This window comes from Ptychodera flava (assembly GCF_041260155.1).
Source record: "Ptychodera flava strain L36383 chromosome 23 unlocalized genomic scaffold, AS_Pfla_20210202 Scaffold_23__1_contigs__length_28996876_pilon, whole genome shotgun sequence".
NCBI lineage: Eukaryota > Metazoa > Hemichordata > Enteropneusta > Ptychoderidae > Ptychodera > Ptychodera flava.
The window spans coordinates 11,409,316-11,428,990 of NW_027248277.1; the positions used below are offsets into that span (position 1 = coordinate 11,409,316).

The 19,675-nt window shown below is 39.0% G+C and overlaps 2 long non-coding RNA genes across 2 annotated transcripts; both read right to left on the minus strand.

The window, feature by feature from the left end:
- Window positions 1-3,942: 3,942 nt before the first annotated feature.
- On the minus strand, window positions 3,943-17,600 carry LOC139124231 (uncharacterized). The gene is made up of 5 exons (XR_011549897.1): window positions 17,400-17,600; window positions 16,337-16,738; window positions 14,670-14,851; window positions 14,287-14,397; window positions 3,943-4,359 (listed from the first exon to the last, which is right to left on the minus strand). It is a non-coding gene; the product is annotated as an uncharacterized lncRNA (long non-coding RNA).
- A 64-nt stretch (window positions 17,601-17,664) lies between these two features.
- Window positions 17,665-18,863, minus strand: LOC139124233 (uncharacterized). The gene is made up of 3 exons (XR_011549898.1): window positions 18,764-18,863; window positions 18,486-18,550; window positions 17,665-17,803 (listed from the first exon to the last, which is right to left on the minus strand). It is a non-coding gene; the product is annotated as an uncharacterized lncRNA (long non-coding RNA).
- Window positions 18,864-19,675: the final 812 nt, after the last annotated feature.

A 19,675-nucleotide genomic window follows, 5' to 3' on the forward strand; every position in this document is an offset into this window, starting at 1 on the left:
AATGGCCGCCTGTCAAAATGGCGACAGTTACTATGCGTTTAAAAATCTGTCTGCCGTTTACTCCATCCCCTCGATCCCGGCGTGCCTCTGTGCCTCCCCAGTTCGTCGATTGACAGTATTGCCTACACTTTATTAGGCGACTGATGCCGTATGTTTTGGGTTCGAACCCGATTGAAAACTAGCCGTATTTATTCCTTGTATATAAATTTAACGGTAGGTGATAAAAGAGAATTCTTACAAATAACTTCAACTTTCGATGTTTCGAGGTCTAATTTCAAAGTTTGCCACTTTTTAGACGTGCTGATCACATGATTTTGTCCGATAACTGTGGTCATTAATATGCTATGAAAACGCAGACTAAAATGGTGGCGCATACCTCAGCCCATACCTGACGTTATTTCATCAACAGCACAGCCAACGGTAGAAATGGGGCAATGGACCAGACTACTAATCGAGGTGGAGAACGTTGAAAATTATACTTCGCCTTTGATGTGTCCTTCTTTAGCTTGACAACGCAGTGTCCGTAACTGGTTGGCTCTCGCAAAGATTACGACGGTTTTACTTGGGATATTGGGAATTCAAAAGCGTCTCTGGAGCAAAGACGCGGTCCTGCCAAAGGCAGATTACTCCCTAGTGACCTTATCTGATTATGTTTATATTTTTGAAAATATTTTCAAAGTAATAAAAAACGGCCCAACAAATAATGAATTGACAAATAAAGAAACAAATAGGCCTCAAGCTAAAAACTCTTATAACCGCCTTTGTTAACGTCAGTAATACCGTATCGGTTGCCCCTAGTCTTATTTCAAGGTGCTTATTGTGTGTGCAGTATTTAATGACAGCATTATCCCAAACTCGAACAGATTCTGTGTGCCATTCTGCTCTGATTGAAGAGGTCATGGCACATGCTTTCCTGTTAACAACTGTTTAAGAAGCCACAGTAGAATCTCTCTCTCTCTCTCTCTCTCTCTCTCTCTCTCTCTCTCTCTCTCTCTCTCTCTCTCTCTCTGAACATGCTCAGCTATTCACAACTGTTCAAAGAAACCACATTAAAATCTCTCTCTGTCTCTGTCTCTGTCTGTCTCTGTCTCTGTCTCTGTCTCTCTCTCTCTCTCTCTCTCTCTCTCTCTCTCTCTCTCTCTCTCTCTCTCTCTCTCTCTCTCTCTCTCTCTCTCTCTCTCTGCAATGCATTTAAATGTAGAAATATGCAATATCCTAATCAATATTGTCCGTTGATTTCTGGTTTAGATTATTCGAAGGGCATCACAGTGAAATTCTGTCAAGAGTGAAGGTGACGTCGCCAGAAACAAGCAGATACATAACTACCGTGTGTTTCTGCTCTGGACATAGTCGAGTTGCATGTACGCACGCTACTGACATTGACTGATATCCAGTGACCAGCAAGGCTGAGTTGACCTAATTTACTCAAGGCAGCTGCACCTATTGGATGTGTTTGATCATGCCTGTCGCATCGTAGTAAGTCACAGTCCATGCTTTATAAACGACAATAATTATTCAGTAGGTGTTGGAATATCATGACATGTACAGGGCATTTTTGACAGCAGGTATGTTTTCTTTTTTATTTTGTTGTCTCACAGTACATATTCCTAAACTGACATGCTTGACTGTCCGTTGTCTCTCTGTCCCTCCAAATTGTTTGATCTTACGCCATTGACAAGACTGCAAAATACGCGAACAAAACCGTGTTTATGTAATTTTCATTTACTGTAAGCACATTTATTAGTCATCTGCCTCCACATTTCTGAAAAGCTAATTTTTGAAACCTATTACATAAAGGAGGGCCTTAAAATGTAGAAGGCGCGTCACCTCGGGGAAATATATTCGTACTCTCAAATCTTTGCAATACTTGTTTGGCCAACCACCGGGAATCATGTTGAAGCTCATGGAGTAAATAAAATTTTCACCAGCTTAATCTTTTGCAAAAATCGAAAAAAAATAAAATTATTTTTTCCAAAGAGATAACACACTGGCGCTCACTTTGAATTTTAAGTGACGATAGATATTGAGTAATTTGCTTCTCTAGTACCAAATGATGCACTTGACCCGCGTTTTTATTCCTCAATTTCAAAGGAAATACCTGAAAGTTTTCTTAAGGAAAGTAACCCTTTCAATTTCAAAACTAGTGCCGCCTTGGACGAGCGCCCTCGTTTAATGGCAGAAGTCAAATAATAGTTGTCTTTCTTATTCAGTTCTGTCTTTAAATTGTCCAAAAAGAGTCATTATGATCAAATATGATACATAGGTTTCGTTGAAAATGTAATTTGTTGAAATATGATGCTAACATATTCTTTCTTGAACACGCGACTTTGATTATGTGAGGGCAAACGAGTGTAGGACACAAGGCCGATCTAGGACAGATTTGGATAGACAGTGTTAATGTAAGAATCGTCACACTACCATCTGTATCGGGTCTATGGTGTGTCTTTAAGTAAGCATGGCCATCGTCCTGTCGTTCAACTCAGGCTTTTGGATCTGAATCGTTATTTCCCATAATTCTGTGCACCTGCATGGTATCTGCTGTATATGCTATCGAAAAATTGCCCAGCAGAGGAAGCGTGTTTTCAACGAAGTGTCATTTTGCTAGCCACGTCTAAGTTGCTGTAGGATTTGCTTTGATGGGATAAAGACACACAATTAAATTTATATCAAACTTTTCACAGGCCTCTCATTCTATGGTATATTAGCATATTAGGAGAAGTGTTATTCTAAGAATTACACCCGACTGTCAGTACTCCGTGTTTGTTCGACGATCAAAGGAACAGATGTGTCAAACGTCGTAAAAAATTGCACCGATGGAGGGTGCCTCACTTTAAGCGGATACAAGAAATTTGATATGCCATACTTGAATGTCTCTTTTTCGTTGAATTCTTTTCGCTAAATTCGTCTTACATGAAGCTTTTCAAATTTCTTTCACACCAAATACCTTTGTCTCGTTTGGCAAATATTTCACACTGTTACCCTCAACACATTCATGCCAACAAAGAGTACCCTGTAAAACTCAGGTACAGAAAGAAACTCTGACAACGTTTGACATATGCTAATTCATCTGAAATATTAAATCAACGATGCCATCTTTAATTAATATTAAAAACTATTTTCCATGACGGTGGGTGGCATTTGCAGGATTTCAGCCATTTACCCTGAATGCTTTCAAAGCATGTTTTTTACTGATAAAGTCAAGTGCATTCATCAACCTCAGCAATACTATCCATTTATTGTGAGACAAGTATTAATTTGATCAAACATTGAGTCATGTAAACCGTGCAAAAAAAATCCATCTAATCTTAGTAAAAGTACTTTGTCCGACGAACGAACGGTGCGACGAGTTACACAGCCTTCTATTAGTGAACCTAGATTATTACGAACGTATTCTCCAAATTTATTTCGTTGTTTCGATGATCAACCGAAGGAATCTATTGAAGACCAATGTTATATTTTCAAAGTTCGGAATGTCAGTCAAAGAACTGATTTCCCTACATTACTCATGGTGTTATGTAGATAGTCATAAACCTTCAAAATCAAACATGACGCCGGATTCTTGTAATGATTCGAATAATTCATTACGCTCAAATCGTGAGAGACCTCATACTAAATATAGTTTTCTTAATGCGTGATGGAAATGTATTATTTGACCTCAAGCAATACTAATATACAATAAATGTAAGAGAGAGAGAGAGAGAGAGAGAGAGAGAGAGAGAGAGAGAGAGAGAGAGAGAGAGAGAGAGAGAGAGAGAGAGAGAGAGAGAGAGAGAGAGAGAGAGAGAGAGGAGGCAGTTAGGCAGGCAGACAGAGGGATATGGGTCTGTCGGTCTTTGGTCCAATCAGTAACGAAGGGCATGTGCAATAAGTTGAATGACACAATTTGCATTTTATTTTTAAAAGAGTTAGCAAACTCAGATATTTTATTATATGCTTCCCAGATATTCTCGCCCATGAATTGAAATGAAATCTTCATATTCGATTTTGGAATAAATCACCAACAAATGCACTCTATCTAAAACAAACACCGCAACTTGCATATTCTTTTTGAATGTGAAATATACAACACGTCAATATAAAAGTCACGAAGCCTTTCTACATCGAGATCGGTTCGGGTGTCACTTTTGAATAGCCCCTTGAAATCTACAAAATGTTGCCTAAAGATAAAACTGTATGTGCAAAACTCTGGTACGGAGTCTTTCGAAAAATAAAGTTTTCTACCATGCGCGGTGGTACACACACGAGGGAATCTTTATTCACGTCATCCATAGCACCGTCATTGTAAACACACAGGTTGCCACGCTACAAGGCGCACGTAGCGAAGGGGCGCTAGCCATAACCACTTAGAATTCCATGGACCTGAAATAAACATGATTGCTGACAAATTTAGCAGGAAATACAGTGACATGTGTATATTAATGACAATAATTTCTTTCTACCAGCTGTTCTTTAACATGATTTCACTGAGCCGAGAGGATTGAGTAGTAAACTGTAAATTTATCTTCAAGCTGATTGAAACTCCACTCAAAATCCTCACATGTAGTGTTTCAATATTAAACTACTGCAGGCAGAATTCTCGGTCGTAGAAACGTTTGCGTCACCCACAGGCGTTCTTCAAAGGTATTTCCCGTACACTGTCCTTGTATGAGTTAATTTTTGTGTAAATGTTGTACCCTGATCGTTAGGGTTGGCGTTCTATGACTGATCCATTTATCACTTGAGTGTCACTATTGATCACCCAATCCAATTTAGCACACAAAACTGACAGATCATCATTGAGAAACTGACAATTTTCTTTTTGCTTTCCAGGATTTGTTGAATCAATCACTCAACTGGAATACAAAACGAGAAGAAAGACATGTTTTGGAAGTTTAAATTACTCTCTTGTTAAGCTTTCTTTGTTCTCTATCTAGTAAATAGTTACTGCTTTGATATATATATATATATATATATATATATATATATATATATATATATATATATATATATATATACTGAGAATCTAGGAACTTGTAGTTGTCACTCTACAGCTGTTTCATGCGCTAAGCAATCATCAGGAGTGAAGGTTTGGCGGCAATAGAACTGTTTATATTGTGTTGCAGGTGGGCATGCATATTCAAATAAGCGGTTGTGGCCAATGGCAAGTCAGTTATTACAGAGGAGGAATTTGCTGCGGTGTCTGCATTTTGAGAGGAATTCAGCACGTTTGTTGAGGTTGATTTGCTATCTGAATAAATTATATGGAGTTTTTCTGTTATGCAAAGGTTGCAGCGTTTGGTTTTATTTGAATAGGGGGGAGCTCTGTCGATGATTGACCATTTGATGTCGTAGTTTATGTTGTTGCCTTTGAGCTTGCATTGAGCACTATACTTTGCCTGCATTGACAAGCAAACCATTTTCGTAAACTGCTCCCATTAGTGTCGAGCACTATAGTCAAGACTGGCATCCAACATGGAACGAGTAAACTTCGGATATTCAATGAAAAACATCCCTATACCATCTATGAAGGAATACAAGAAGTGGTTGATCGAGAAAACAGAGAGCGTCCTGAAGCGCATGAGATGGAAACTACTACACTTTGTCAAAAAAAAACAGAAGACACCGAAGAGAGGAGGGAAACATTCGGTTTCAAAACCAGTAAGTACCCACCCCAAATCGACGAGATGAAGGCCTTTGAAGACGATGTCCAGAAAATGGTAGAAACTGTAGAATTCCGTGATGTCAAGTGTGATTTCCAAAAGCGACTCAAACAAGACCTGAAAATGATAAGAAATGTTGATAAACTTATCATCCCAGCCGACAAAACCACCAACTTCTACAAAACATCCAAGGAACATTACGATAAACTCCTACACGACAACATCACTAAATCATACAAAAAAGTGAACGATGATAGCATCTACGAAATCAACAAGGAGGCCAAATCCATCACCGAAAAGCTACACATCGAAGACAGGGTTGAAACAATAGCAAAGAAAGAAGCCTTCATCACCCTAAAAGACCACAAGGACAATTTCATAAACAAGCCAACCTGCAGACTCATCAATCCATCCAAAACAGAAATCGGCACCATAAGCAAGACAATTCTTGACCGCATTAACCAGGATGTACTCTCCAAACCAATCTAAATCAATGGAAAAACACGTCAAATGTCATAAATGGTTCAAACGAATTCAACGGAAAGCAAGCAAAAGTTTCATCGCCTTTGACATTATAGAATTCTACCCGTCAATCACAAAGAAATTGCTAACAGAAGCTATCCATCACGCACGGAAATACACCGACATCTCCGACGAAGAAGAAGAAATCATAATGCACTCAAGAAAATCCGCACTGTTCAACAATGATTCCGTATGGACCAAGAGAAACTCAGAAGACATGTTTGACATAACCATGGGAAGTTTTGACGGAGCTGAGATATGTGAGCTCGTCGGATTGTACATCCTCTCCCACCTCAGCAAGAAACTCGGCAAAGAAAACACCGGTCTTTACCGAGACGACGGGCTCGCCATCACAAGCAGTAAATCAGCAAGGCAATGTGAAAAACTGAAAAAGGAACTCACTTCCATTTTCCACGCATTTGATCTCCGCATAACTATCCAAGCAAATATCAAGACCACTAACTTCCTTGACGTAACATTCAATCTGGAAAATGCTTCTTACCAACCATACAGCAAACCAAACAACCAGCTTCTCTACGTCGATAGACAATCCAACCACCCCCCGCCAATCCTGGAACAAATACCTACCTCAGTCAACAGCAGAATATCAAACATCTCAGATTGTGAAACAACATTCAAGAAAGCAGCCCCCGACTTCGAAAAGCGCTGAAACAAAGTGGATACACATACAAAATGAAGTACGAGCCCCCGTCACCAAGCAACGAAAACAAAAGAAAACGCAGCAGACGAATCATTTGGTACAATCCCCCGTTCAACAAGGCAGTGAAAACCAACATCGGCAGAACATTCCTGAACTTGATTAAGACCCACTTTCCAGAAGGCCACCGTCTACACAAGCTCTTCAATAAAAACAACGTAAAAGTAAGCTACAGTTGCTCCAGAAACATGGGAAGTATAATCAAAGCCCACAACAACCAATACTACATAAAGACAGGGAGCAAGAGAAGTGGTGCAACTGCCGCAAAAAAGACGATTGTCCACTTTCAGGAAACTGCCTCACCTCTTCAGTAATATACAAAGCCACTGTCACCACAAGCAACGATCAGAAACACTACATTGGACTCACGGACTCAACCTTCAAACAAAGATACACGTATCACAAGTACACTTTCAAAACTCCCAAGCACAGAAATAGCACAGAGCTCTCAAAATTCATATGGAAGCTCAAAGGCAACAACATAAACTACGACATCAAATGGTCAATCATCGACAGAGCTCCCCCCTATTCAAATAAAACCAAACGCTGCAACCTTTGCATAACAGAAAAACTCCATATAATTTATTCAGATAGCAAATCAACCCTCAACAAACGTGCTGAATTCCTCTCAAAATGCAGACACCGCAGCAAATTCCTCCTCTGTAATAACTGACTTGCCATTGGCCACAACCGCTTATTTGAATATGCATGCCCACCTGCAACACAATATAAACAGTTCTATTGCCGCCAAACCTTCACTCCTGATGATTGCTTAGCGCATGAAACAGCCTGAAGAGTGACAACTACAAGTTCCTAGATTCTCAGTATTACCGCCCTGCAGAAATGCATTGAGCACTATACTTTACCTGCATTGACAAGCAAACCATTTTCGTATATATATATATATATATATATATATATATATATATATATATATATATATATATATATATATTGTTACGTGCAGAGGAAAACGAACAAAAGGGTGAACTCAGCAGTTAACGTTTAAACAAAATTTATTACGAAAATAAAACTAATTGCTAAGTCAGGGATAGAGTACAAGCTTTAAAAGTGTACAGACTACTTATCTCAGCTGGGACGGCAAAGCTCCAGTCTCAGAGTTGTAACAGTCAGTCGGATGAATGAACAGTCCTTTGGCTTGCAGGCTTGAAGCTGCACAAAGTCCACAGTATAAATCCAGCGTTGACAGTGAAGGTCTTGAAAAGTCTTGAGAATGACTACTGCTGGAGTTTAGTAACACACAAGAGACACGATCCCAAAAGTCTGACTGGAAGCTGTGCACGTCCCTTTTATAAAGGCATATAAGAACAATCTAGAACTTTTATTGACATGCTAATTACTGTTCTAAAATTATCTCCCTTACACAACTAATCAACTTTCCAGAACATTCCAAACATGACTAATTGAATTCAAGGTTGTGAGGTCATCAAGGGCAGTGACCTTGAGAATGTTCTAGACTAATGAACTCAGGTCATGATGAGTGTGGGGGGAATGACCTACATAACACACCCCCTCTTCAAAAAAAGAAATTTTTCAAAGAAAAATCTTTCTTTTACAAATGTAATCTTGAAAAGGATTTAAGTACTCAAATTTTGTTTTACTCTAAAGTAAAGTTTCTTGAAAGTGAACAACAATAAAATTTCTTGAAAGTGAACAACAATAAACTCTAAATACGAGAGAGACAGTCTGCAATTAAATTGTCTCTGCCTTTGATATGTCTAATGTCAAGATTAAACTCCTGTAACATTAAACTCCATCTTAGCAATCTCTGATTTTTGCCTTTAAATTTCTGCAGAAAAACAAGAGGGTTGTGATCAATATAAACCACTATTGGCTGATTTGAAGAAGTAACATAAACTTCAAAATGCTGTAAAGCTAATATCAAAGATAAACACTCTTTTTCAATTGTAGAGTAGTTTCTCTGGGATTTGTTAAATTTGCGTGAAAAATAGCAAACAGGATGATCTACACCATGACTATCCTCTTGCAATAAAACAGCACCAGCAGCCGTATCACTAGCATCTACAGCTAATTTGAATGGCAAAGTGAAATCTGGTGCAGACAACACTGGGGCACTTTGCAGTATGGCTTTAAGTGTATCAAATGCCTGTTGGCATTGCTCTGACCAAACAAACTTTACTTTCTTTTTAAGTAAGTTAGTCAAAGGCTCAGTAATTGTGGAGAAATTTGGACAGAATTTTCTGTAGTAACCAGCCATACCGAGAAAGCGCATCAGTTGTCGTTTGCAGTTTGGTATGGGAAAACTTGAAATGGCACTGATTTTGGCATCAACAGGTTTTACCTCACCCTGTCCTACAGTATGTCCGAGGTAAGTTACCCTAGCCCAACCAAACTCAGATTTGGCAAGGTTGACAGTCAACATTGCTTTGCTCAGTCTCTCAAAGAACTTCGCATGAGCTTGATGTGTTCCTCCCAGGTGTCACTATACAGGACGACGTCGTCAACGTAAGCTGCACACCGTCTAGCCCGGATATGACGTCGTTGATCATCCGTTGGAACGTTGCCGGAGAGTTCTTCATTCCGAATGGCATCACCTTGTACTGGAACAATCCGTCTGGTGTAACAAAGGCGGATATTTCACGAGCACGATCCGTCAGAGGGACTTGCCAAAATCCCTTCAGTAGGTCAAATTTCGTCACATACTTGGCTTTTCCCACTCGGTCGATGCAGTCATCAATCCTCGGGATTGGGAAAGTGTCTGTCTTTGTTAAAGTGTTGACCTTCCTAAAGTCCGTGCACATACGATAACTGTGATCTGATTTGGGAACAAGTATGCACGGCGAACTCCAGTTACTTTTACTGGGTTCAATAAAGTCATTGTCCAGCAGGTATTTGACTTCTTCCTGGAGATATTTCGCTTTTGTTGGATTCAGTCTGTATGGATGTGTTTTACAGGCTTACTGTCCCCAACATCAACGTCGTGATAGATGACGTTTGTCCTCGTTGGAACATCTTGAAACAGGTGTTTATATTCATGGAGCAGTTCTTTCACCTGTTGTTGTTGTTCTGGCTGGAGGTGTGCCAACTTTGTAGACTCCAGCTTCTCCAGGATTTCTGAGTTCTGAAGCTTGACCGAGCCCAGCTTTGAGTTTAGAGTATTTTCACTCAAGTCAGTTTCAGTATCACTATCTTCATAATGGTTGAACTGACTGCACTGACAGGCTGAGTTATAGTAGGATTATCCCTATCCAAATATGGCTTAAGCATATTTATGTGACATAGCTGTTTTTGTTTCGCCTGTCAGGTGTTATTATGATGTAATTTAAATCACTCAATTTCTTATCAATTAGGTATGGCCCAAAGTAACGAGCATGGAGTGGTTTGCCAGGAATTGGAAGTAGAACAAGAACTTTTTGACCTGGTTCAAACTTCCGTTTTGAGGTGCTTTTATCATATTTGGTTTTCATTGACTGCTGAGATGACTCAAGATTTTCTCTGGCTAATTCACATGCTTTAGAGAGTTTTGTACGAAAATCTGACACATATTGCAAAATATTCAGACAATCATCATCGTCTGATAGGAATTTCTCTTTAACGAGCTTAAGTGGGCCACGGACTGTATGTCCAAATACAAGCTCAAATGGGCTAAAACCAAGAGACTCTTGAATTGACTCTCTAACAGCAAAGAGCAGAAAATGAATTCCTTCATCCCACTGCTTCTCTGTGTCAAAACAGTAGGTCCTAATCATGTTTTTCAAAGTTTGATGAAATCGCTCAAGAGCACCCTGACTTTCTGGATGATAGGCGGATGACCTATACTGTTTAATGCCTAGCTGATCCATTACTTGTTGAAAATACCAGACATAAAAGTTGGAGCCTTGATCGGACTGGACACATTTAGGGAGGCCAAATAAAGTGAAAAATTTGACTAAAGCTCTCACTATAGTCTTTGTCTTTATATTTCTCAGTGGTATGGCTTCTGGGAACCGAGTTGATGTACACATTATTGTCAGCATGTACTCATTTCCTGATCTTGTTTTTGGTAGGGGCCCAACACAGTCTATTAGAATCCTACTAAATGGTTCTTGAAATGCAGGAATTGGCTGTAAAGGGCCTTTGGAATGGTCTGATTCGGCTTTCCTACCATCTGACATGTGTGACAAGTTTTACAGAAATGTGTTACATCCTGCCTGAGATTAGGCCAATAAAAGTGACTGAGAATTTTATGATAAGTTTTCCTGACTCCTAAGTGACCAGCCCAGGGCGTTTCATGGGCCAGGCGCAATATTTCAGCACGATAGGGCTTTGGAATCACAATTTGATGTTTTATAGCCCAATCGTCATCAACCAAAACATCTGGAGGTCTCCATTTACGCATGAGAATACCAGATTTTGTATAATAGGAAACAGAGCTATCTGAAGTTTTACCTTCATCATCTACCCTGTCAAACAAAGACAAAATATCTGGGTCTTTGTGTTGTTCTGCAATGAGATTTGATCTAGAAAATGTCTGACTTTGGTCAGCAGAAGTTTTACTGGAAGTTTCAAATCCACGAGGGATAACGGAATGATCCGTGTCAAACACCTGACTGAGAAAGGTGTCATTTAAGTCAACATCTGTGACATTATTTTTGAGAGTATTTTGATTCTCGGAAGTTTTCTTTGACATGGCTCGAGTAATGGCACATGAAGGAAATAAATCGGGTATCTCTTGTTCAATTGGCTCTGGATCCTGATCTAAAGTAGGATTATCAGTCACAAGTGGATTAGTAATGACCTTGTCCCCAGCAAGGTCGTTTCCGAGAAGAAGGTGAATCCCTTCAAAAGGCAAAAAAGGCCTAATACCTAAAGTCACAGGTCCAGAAACAAAGTCCGAAGACAAATAGACATTATGGAGAGGAACAGGAATGTAGTCATTACAATCTACCCCCTTAATAAGAACTTTAGAACCTGAAAATGACTTTTCAGAAAACGGCAGGGTATCTGCCAACAAAAGAGACTGGGAAGCCCCGGTATCTCTTAAATTTTGACAGGGGTAGCGGAAGAAAAATCACTAGAAAGTGATATAAAACCATCATGAATAAATGGTTCGAAAATGCCCATAATGCTATCTTGAGAAGAATTAACCTTGACTCATTAATTGGGATAAGAGGGGTTTAACCTCAGAAAATGTGTTACACACATTATTAGACTCTAATTGAGTTGATGAAGAAATAAAGCCGGTGGGCTTAGATCCACTTTGACCACTTTGACCTTCACGTTTTCTTTTCAATTTGAAACAATCTGACATTAAATGGCCGTCTTTCTTGCAATAATTACAAGAAAGTGTACCAAACTGTTTGTCAGAAGGAGATTGAGACTTGGGATCTGATGATGTGGAAGTGTTACTTGAACTCTGTGAACTGTTGTCATTTGATTTTCTACTGTCCTTTGAAAAATTCTTGGATGAAAAGGAGGAGTTAAATTTACCTGCATTGTTTCTGTATGAAAAGGACTGGGATGGTTTGCTGAGAAATGAAGATTTGTGGGTCAATGAATAATCATCGGCCAAACGTGCAGCAACCTCTAATGTATCTGCCTTTTGTTCATTGATAAATGTCTTGATGTCACTCCGAATGCACCTTTTAAATTCCTCAATCAAAACAAGCTGTCGTAATTTGTCATAATTCTGACTGACCTTTCCGAAGAACACCAACGATCAAACAGTTGTTCTTTTGTTCGAGCAAATTCAACATAAGTTTGATCCTTCACCTTCTCACAATCCCTAAATTTCTGACGATAAGCTTCAGGCACCAACTCATAACCCTTGAGAATTAATTCCTTCACAGAATCATAATTTGAAGCCTGCTCTACTGACAACTGAATGTAAATTTCTCTGGCTTTACCCACCAAAGCACTCTGCAAAAGCATAGACCAGGACTCCTTAGGCCAATTCAGACTCTGAGCAATTTTCTCAAAATGAAGGAAATATTTATCGACATCCTTTTCTTGGAAAGGGGGAACTAACCTGAAATGCTTAGTGATGTCAAACTTGTCTGAAGGGAAGAATTTTCCTGACTGTCCAAGCTCTAAACGTTTTATTTCTAACTGCAGTCGGTGTTCTGCTAATTCTCTTTCCTTTTCTTTTTCCTCTCTTTCTTCTCCCTTTGTCTTTCTTCCATTGCAATTCTTTTTCTTTCATTTCCAATTCCCTCTCTTTCTGTCTTTCTTCCATTTCTAACTGCATTTGTATTTTTTCTTTTTCTAATGCCTGTCTCTCCTTTTCCATTTGTAATTCTTTTTCTTTCATTTGTAATTCTTTTTCTTTTTCTAATGCCAATTTTTTAGCTCGAAATCTGCCTGTATTTCTAATTCCAATTTTTTGAGTTCAAAGGAAGACTCAGGCTCATAATCTTTCAAGGTGGATTCCTCAAATTGGCCTAAATTAACTAAATGTTTTGCAATGTGGTACTGTATTTCCCGCTTGCGCATAGATCTTTTGACATCTACTTTAGGAAATTGGCCAGTGCAATGAGGTTGTCTTTTTTGAGGGAATCAAATGCGTCCTGATCAAGGTCATCCATAAATTCGTCTGGCTTGAATTCCGCCATGATTGAATTTGCTGAGTTCACAGTATACAGTAGTTTTGAAAAGGTAGGCAAAATGTTGTCAAACGGCTCAAAATATTCGTATCCCGGACGAGCCCCCATTTGTTACGTGCAGAGAAACGAACAAAAGGGTGAACTCAGCAGTTAACGTTTAAAAAATTTTATTACGAAAATAAAACTAATTGCTAAGTCAGGGATAGAGTACAAGCTTTAAAAGTGTACAGACTACTTATCTCAGCTGGGACGGCAAAGCTCCAGTCTCAGAGTTGTAACAGTCAGTCGGATGAATGAACAGTCCTTTGGCTTGCAGGCTTGAAGCTGCACAAAGTCCACAGTATAAATCCAGCGTTGACAGTGAAGGTCTTGAAAAGTCTTGAGAATGACTACTGCTGGAGTTTAGTAACACACAAGAGACACGATCCCAAAAGTCTGACTGGAAGCTGTGCACGTCCCTTTTATAATGCATATAAGAACAATCTAGAACTTTTATTGACATGCTAATTACTGTTCTAAAATTATCTCCCTTACACAACTAATCAACTTTCCAGAACATTCCAAACATGACTAATTGAATTCAAGGTTGTGAGGTCATCAAGGGCAGTGACCTTGAGAATGTTCTAGACTAATTGAACTCAGGTCATGATGAGTGTGGGGGGAATGACCTACATAACAATATATATATATATATATATATATATTATATATATATATATATATATATTATATATATATATATATATATACATATATATTATATATATATATATATATATATATATATATATATATATATATTGAATAGATATAAGGCAAACATTCTTAAAAGCCGTGTACTTACATGCTGTAAAGGATTGCATTCCAATTCACTAAAACTGAAAGTATACTGTCAGGAACATCAGCGTCAGCATGACAAAGAGATCCAGTGTTGGAATTCCAGCACTTGAGTCATCTGAGCAAAAACAATAAAATATAACAAAACTTAGGAAAACAAACAAAGCGATAAACTGGATTTGAAATAGATTTAAACCAAAGCGTGGAAATATTATTACAGTATACTAGTGAACAAATGGTACGATTGTCGGTATCAATGAGACAAAGACAGTAATTGTTGAGTATGTTAGAGAGTCATGTTTTTGAACAATTTTGTGTACCCGGGCATGTGTTTGTACTGTTGTGTTTCTGTTTTTGCTTGTAATCAGCTGATCTGTATTGATCACCTACCAGTACACGTAGGCACAGCGTGGTTCCATTTCCCATCGTCACATGTTAAAGTACCCTCACCACTCAAAGTAAAGCCACTGTCACAGTGTACGTTACAGTTGAGCTGTGAGTGTAATCTGTGCCACTTTTCTGACCATTAGTCGGTGCTGGTCCGGGATCACTACAGTCAGCTTGGGAATCGACTAGCGTAGAAAAGAGATCCCCATTGTAATTACATAAATGAATGGAAATCGGTGTATGTTATGGGGATGAAGACAAGAAAGCGAAGAGATTACGTTTGATTAACAGAACAGACTATGCCTTTGAACCGTCAAACCATTCTATTTCAAAGTCAAATATAAAAATTGGGGATCACGACGAAAATTTTGGTACAAGAGAAACGAATTAGGTAAGTCAAACTTTCGATATTAGAAATTCTAAATGGCCGCCATCGATTATTAACTCTTGTAGTGAAAATTAAATTTTCGAATTCTACTCTGCAATATTCACAATGGAGCGAATGCGAACATCTGTCTCGAAGCCAATTTTAAATAAAATGCGTTTTTTGTTTCTCTGAAAATGGTACGCTGTAGGTTTTAAGTTCAAACCCGATCGAACTATCTTGAATATTCTGAAAAAAAATACATTTGCCGAGGAAATATCCTCGAGATAACAGTCTGGCACGCATAGCGAAGAATTCATTCATTTCCCCCCTTTTAATACACATGGCAACGTATATGTATTATTATGTCTGATCATTGTTAAAGTGGCACTCCCACTTGGTAATATTTTTAAAACACGTTTTTAATACCAACGGTCGATATTTGACGTGGCGACTGCGCGCGGATCGCGAGATATCGATAAAAACATGTCATTTCCCGAGCGTATTTTTCACATCCCGAAATTTTACGATCCTTTCTGATTATGACCCGAAATCCCCCGAAGGTATTTTGTTGTGCTGATTGACGATATCCTAGGGAGTCCACAATAATTTTGAACGACACAATTAATTAACCCCCCACTGCGAAGACTTTATATACAGCATTATGCCTTTACCTCAGGTAAGTTTTTTTAAAACTTCTCCTTAGTTTTTGTCGTTTTCATTATTCTCAATCAGTTGTATTATATTTTTAACCAATACCACATAAATATCAGTTTTTACGTGTTAAATATTAGCCGCCTCTGATGACTACATTTTGTCGTCTGCCACACGGTTACGTGTGGTTCGCCGCGTGGCTTGCGTCTATGCATACCACACGGCGGCCGCTATGTATCAACCGCACGTAACTGTGCTAGTCACCTATGCGAATTCTGGTGGAATCAGCAAAAATTGTTTTTCGTTTTTCGCCAAGTCAGTAAGACTCAGCTTTCTCCCACGGGGCATGACCGATCACCGACGCGAGTGGTACTGTGGCGTACAGCAGCGTCAGCGTAGACTCGTACTCCATAGCTTAGTTGACAATGGCCCCAGTGCCGAACGATGTTCAGAAGCTGAAATTAGGTGGGCCACCTGAATTCAAACTTTTACTTTTTTGAGGACATGTTTTTTATCGATATCTCGCGATACGCGCGCGGTCGCCACCTCAAATATCGACTGTTGGCATTAAAAATGTGTTTTAAAATGTTACCAAGTGGGAGTGCCTCTTTAAGATTTTCGTAAAACGCCAGTGCGACGAAGTGTGCCTTACCTGTGCAACTTGGTTTTACACCAGCCTTGTCTGCGCCTGCTCCAAATTCGATGCATTTTTCGTTGTTACCTTGATACTCATCGTTAGCAGTGATTGAAATACACTGTTTGGTGTATTTCGCGCAGTTTGCTTTATCCAACGTAAGGGTCGCTGTGAGCCCAGTTCCGCTGCCAGACGAACCAGCAGCCGCGTCTGTTGGAGCATTCGTTCCGCCGGCAGTTTGCTCCGTCGATTTTGTGCTGCCGTCATCGTTGCTGAAGTATACCTTGACATCAGCTACAGTCGCTCCGGTGTCGATGACCGTGTAGGCTACATCAAACGTGGATTCTGTGGCGCTGTCAAGTTCATAGCCGCTCGATGCGGGGTCTGGTGTTTTCAGTGTGAATGTTGCGGCAGCTACATCTACATCAAGAACACAGAAAACGCGAATTTCGTTTTTTTTTTTTAATTTGTAACTACCTATTCAAAAAGAATTTTCTAAATTAAGTACCAACTAATACACAAGCGCACGTCACCGTATTTTCACGGCTGAGCTAATTTTCTTCATGTTTAGACGAGTACTTATCTGAGGACTGTATTACCCATTTTACGAACTTACATGTTCATTTATTGTGAGTATGAAGCATTAATGGTTTCGTCCTCTCGGAAAGTAGAGTAAAAAAAAACCGCTACATAAAGAATATAGTCTTTGCCAATACGAACATGTATTTACCGGCACTTTAACTCGTATCAAAAACAAACGACTGGAGGTATCGAAATGATATTTCGCCCAGTAACGATGATACTTAACATATTTCAGTGTGAAAGTAGAAGGTGAGAAACATAACAACCCAAACGTAAATAAATTTTAGCATAGAAATTAAAATAATGTAAGCAAATCGGAAAGATGCAAAATGGTGTTAAACACAACTGCGACAGGTCAACGGGCGTTATCTTTACATTGCTATGAATCTGGCTGTTTTAAGTCATGACATCGAGGTAAGCATAAAGTATTCAACTTTTGAATAATGGTTACATTGACTGAAACTATTCATCAAATCAGGGAGAATATAGTTGAACTCACCTGCGCACACTGCTGTACCAGCCTTAGCAGCATCGGTACCATAATCGTTACATTTTTCATGTTGGCGGGCGTTTTGTCTGTTTCTGATATCTCGATATCGACGCAGAGTTTCGTGTAATCAACACAATTCGCCCCGTCCAATGTTATTGTCGCAACCAGATCAGAGTAAGTACCGCCCGTAGTTGCTTGGGTACCATCTGGTGCGTTATCTCCCATTGCAGTTACTTCTGGATCTGTCTTTTTGGATCCATCTGCGTTACTGAAGTACACTTTGACTGCTGTCGGAGAAGCATTTTCGGTCACAGTGTACGCCAAGTCGAATGTGATGGTGGTTTCAGTGAACACGACATATTTGCCAGTAGCTGGGGCCGGTGTCTTCACTGTGAGATCACCTGCTTCAATGTCTGTAGTAAAATGAGAGTTTAGATAGGTGTAATTTTCAAGAAAGTCGCCTTTTATATCAAAATATGGCGTACTTTGGGAATTTAAAGGCAGTTGTCGTTCTTTGTTGCTACGATAAGAGCATCAAGCTGCAAAGACATCGGGCTGTTAGTCTGACACGACATATTGAACTCTTGGATGTTCTAAAGTTTATATATGCCATGAAGATGACTATTTTCATCGTATTATAACAAACAATCAAGTGTTTGAATTTCAGCGTATTAATAATTCATCATTCTGTGTCGAATTTGAAGATAATGATACTTCTTTTTTGACAATCAGATGGTTTGATCCTTACAACGTCTTGATAACTAAAAAATGCACTGCAAAAGAATGGGTTCAAATCACAGAGCAGGCTGAAGTCGTCTAACAATGAAGCGCCTTTTTTCCTGATGTCGTCACGGGTAAACTTTGTTAATGTGTCGCCTCTTTAAGTCAATTTTCCAGTTACTTGATAATAAACAGGTTGAAGATAACAGTTCTGAAGCTAAGGTAAATGTTCAAACCTTTCTGCTTTGGATCATGAAAAAAAGTGGGTGACAGAGCAATGTTTGCATCGGAGAATCGTCGCAGAAAATTACCCCTATCGAAGCAGCCCACTCCCGGAAGCCTAGATCAAGTGGATGATATACGATTGGCATTTACCTTGGGCTTTGCATATGTACAGGCATCCAAGGAGGACGGAGAAAACGAACAGTCGCATCTTACCCCTATGACGAAATTAACAAAAAAGACGAAACAATAAGACAATTAACAAAGTAATTTTTCCAGATCAGAACATTATTGACACATAAGCATAAGCGGCATGGAAAATGATAAAGCAGCTTATAGTTTTTTATGAGAAACCAACAACACGGAATAAAATTACACTCCTTTTTATAGTTCAATGATGAAAGTTCTATTATAAATCGTAAAAACCATACCTTCTTAACAAGAACAATCTTCAAATGGGAATGGCACCTGGCTGGATTCAGCTTCTTTCTTCACTCTTGTTCAAACCCACGGCCTGTGGTTCAGCAGAGCTGCGGAAAGTGTTTTAAATCCTTAATATCTGGGTGGGTCATTATTTAAAATGACTGCTCGCTTGTTATTGGTTGCTAGTTGAGGTACAAGTGTAATTTACTAAAATGCAATTTCTGATTGGAGAGTGTCATGCTTATAATTTACATGCGTTGGCATGAAGTGGCCATTGGCCAGTAATCAGTATGTGACGTCAGCTATTACTAGATGATACGCCCAAACGTCAGGTAAGTGAGAACGCAATGAACAATAAATCAACTCTGTTCAATAACGACTTCATTGCAACATTTATCAAGACTCGTCTGCTGTCCTGAAATAGGCATTCTCCTATTAAACTTTAAAACGTCTTGAAACGTCTGATGGGATTGTGATTCTTTTATGTTTTCCTCAAAAGCAAATATAAAATCAGAACAAAACAAAAGGAAAATACAAAAAAGCTCAATAACTTGCCTTGAGTAATCTATTTTGTTTATTACACCAGGCATACAAAGGAACATGAAGTTTTCATGTAGGAGACAACATGATTTCAAAACCGAATAATAGAAACACACACGAAATAAAAAAGCGCATCAAAATAAAATAAAAAGACAAATCAAAGCGATGTACATAACATCCAACTTATGAACTGACAGTGAATTTTCTCTAGCTGTTATTCAGCATGATAATATACCATTCATTTCGACTGACGTGTCCGGGCACCCGGGGAGACATTTTAATTTAATGGGTCATCTGGTTATCTCTCGACACACGCTTTTTCTGACCGATGAGCTATTTAATGCAAACATATAGTCTTATTGCCTTAAAAAGAGAGAGAG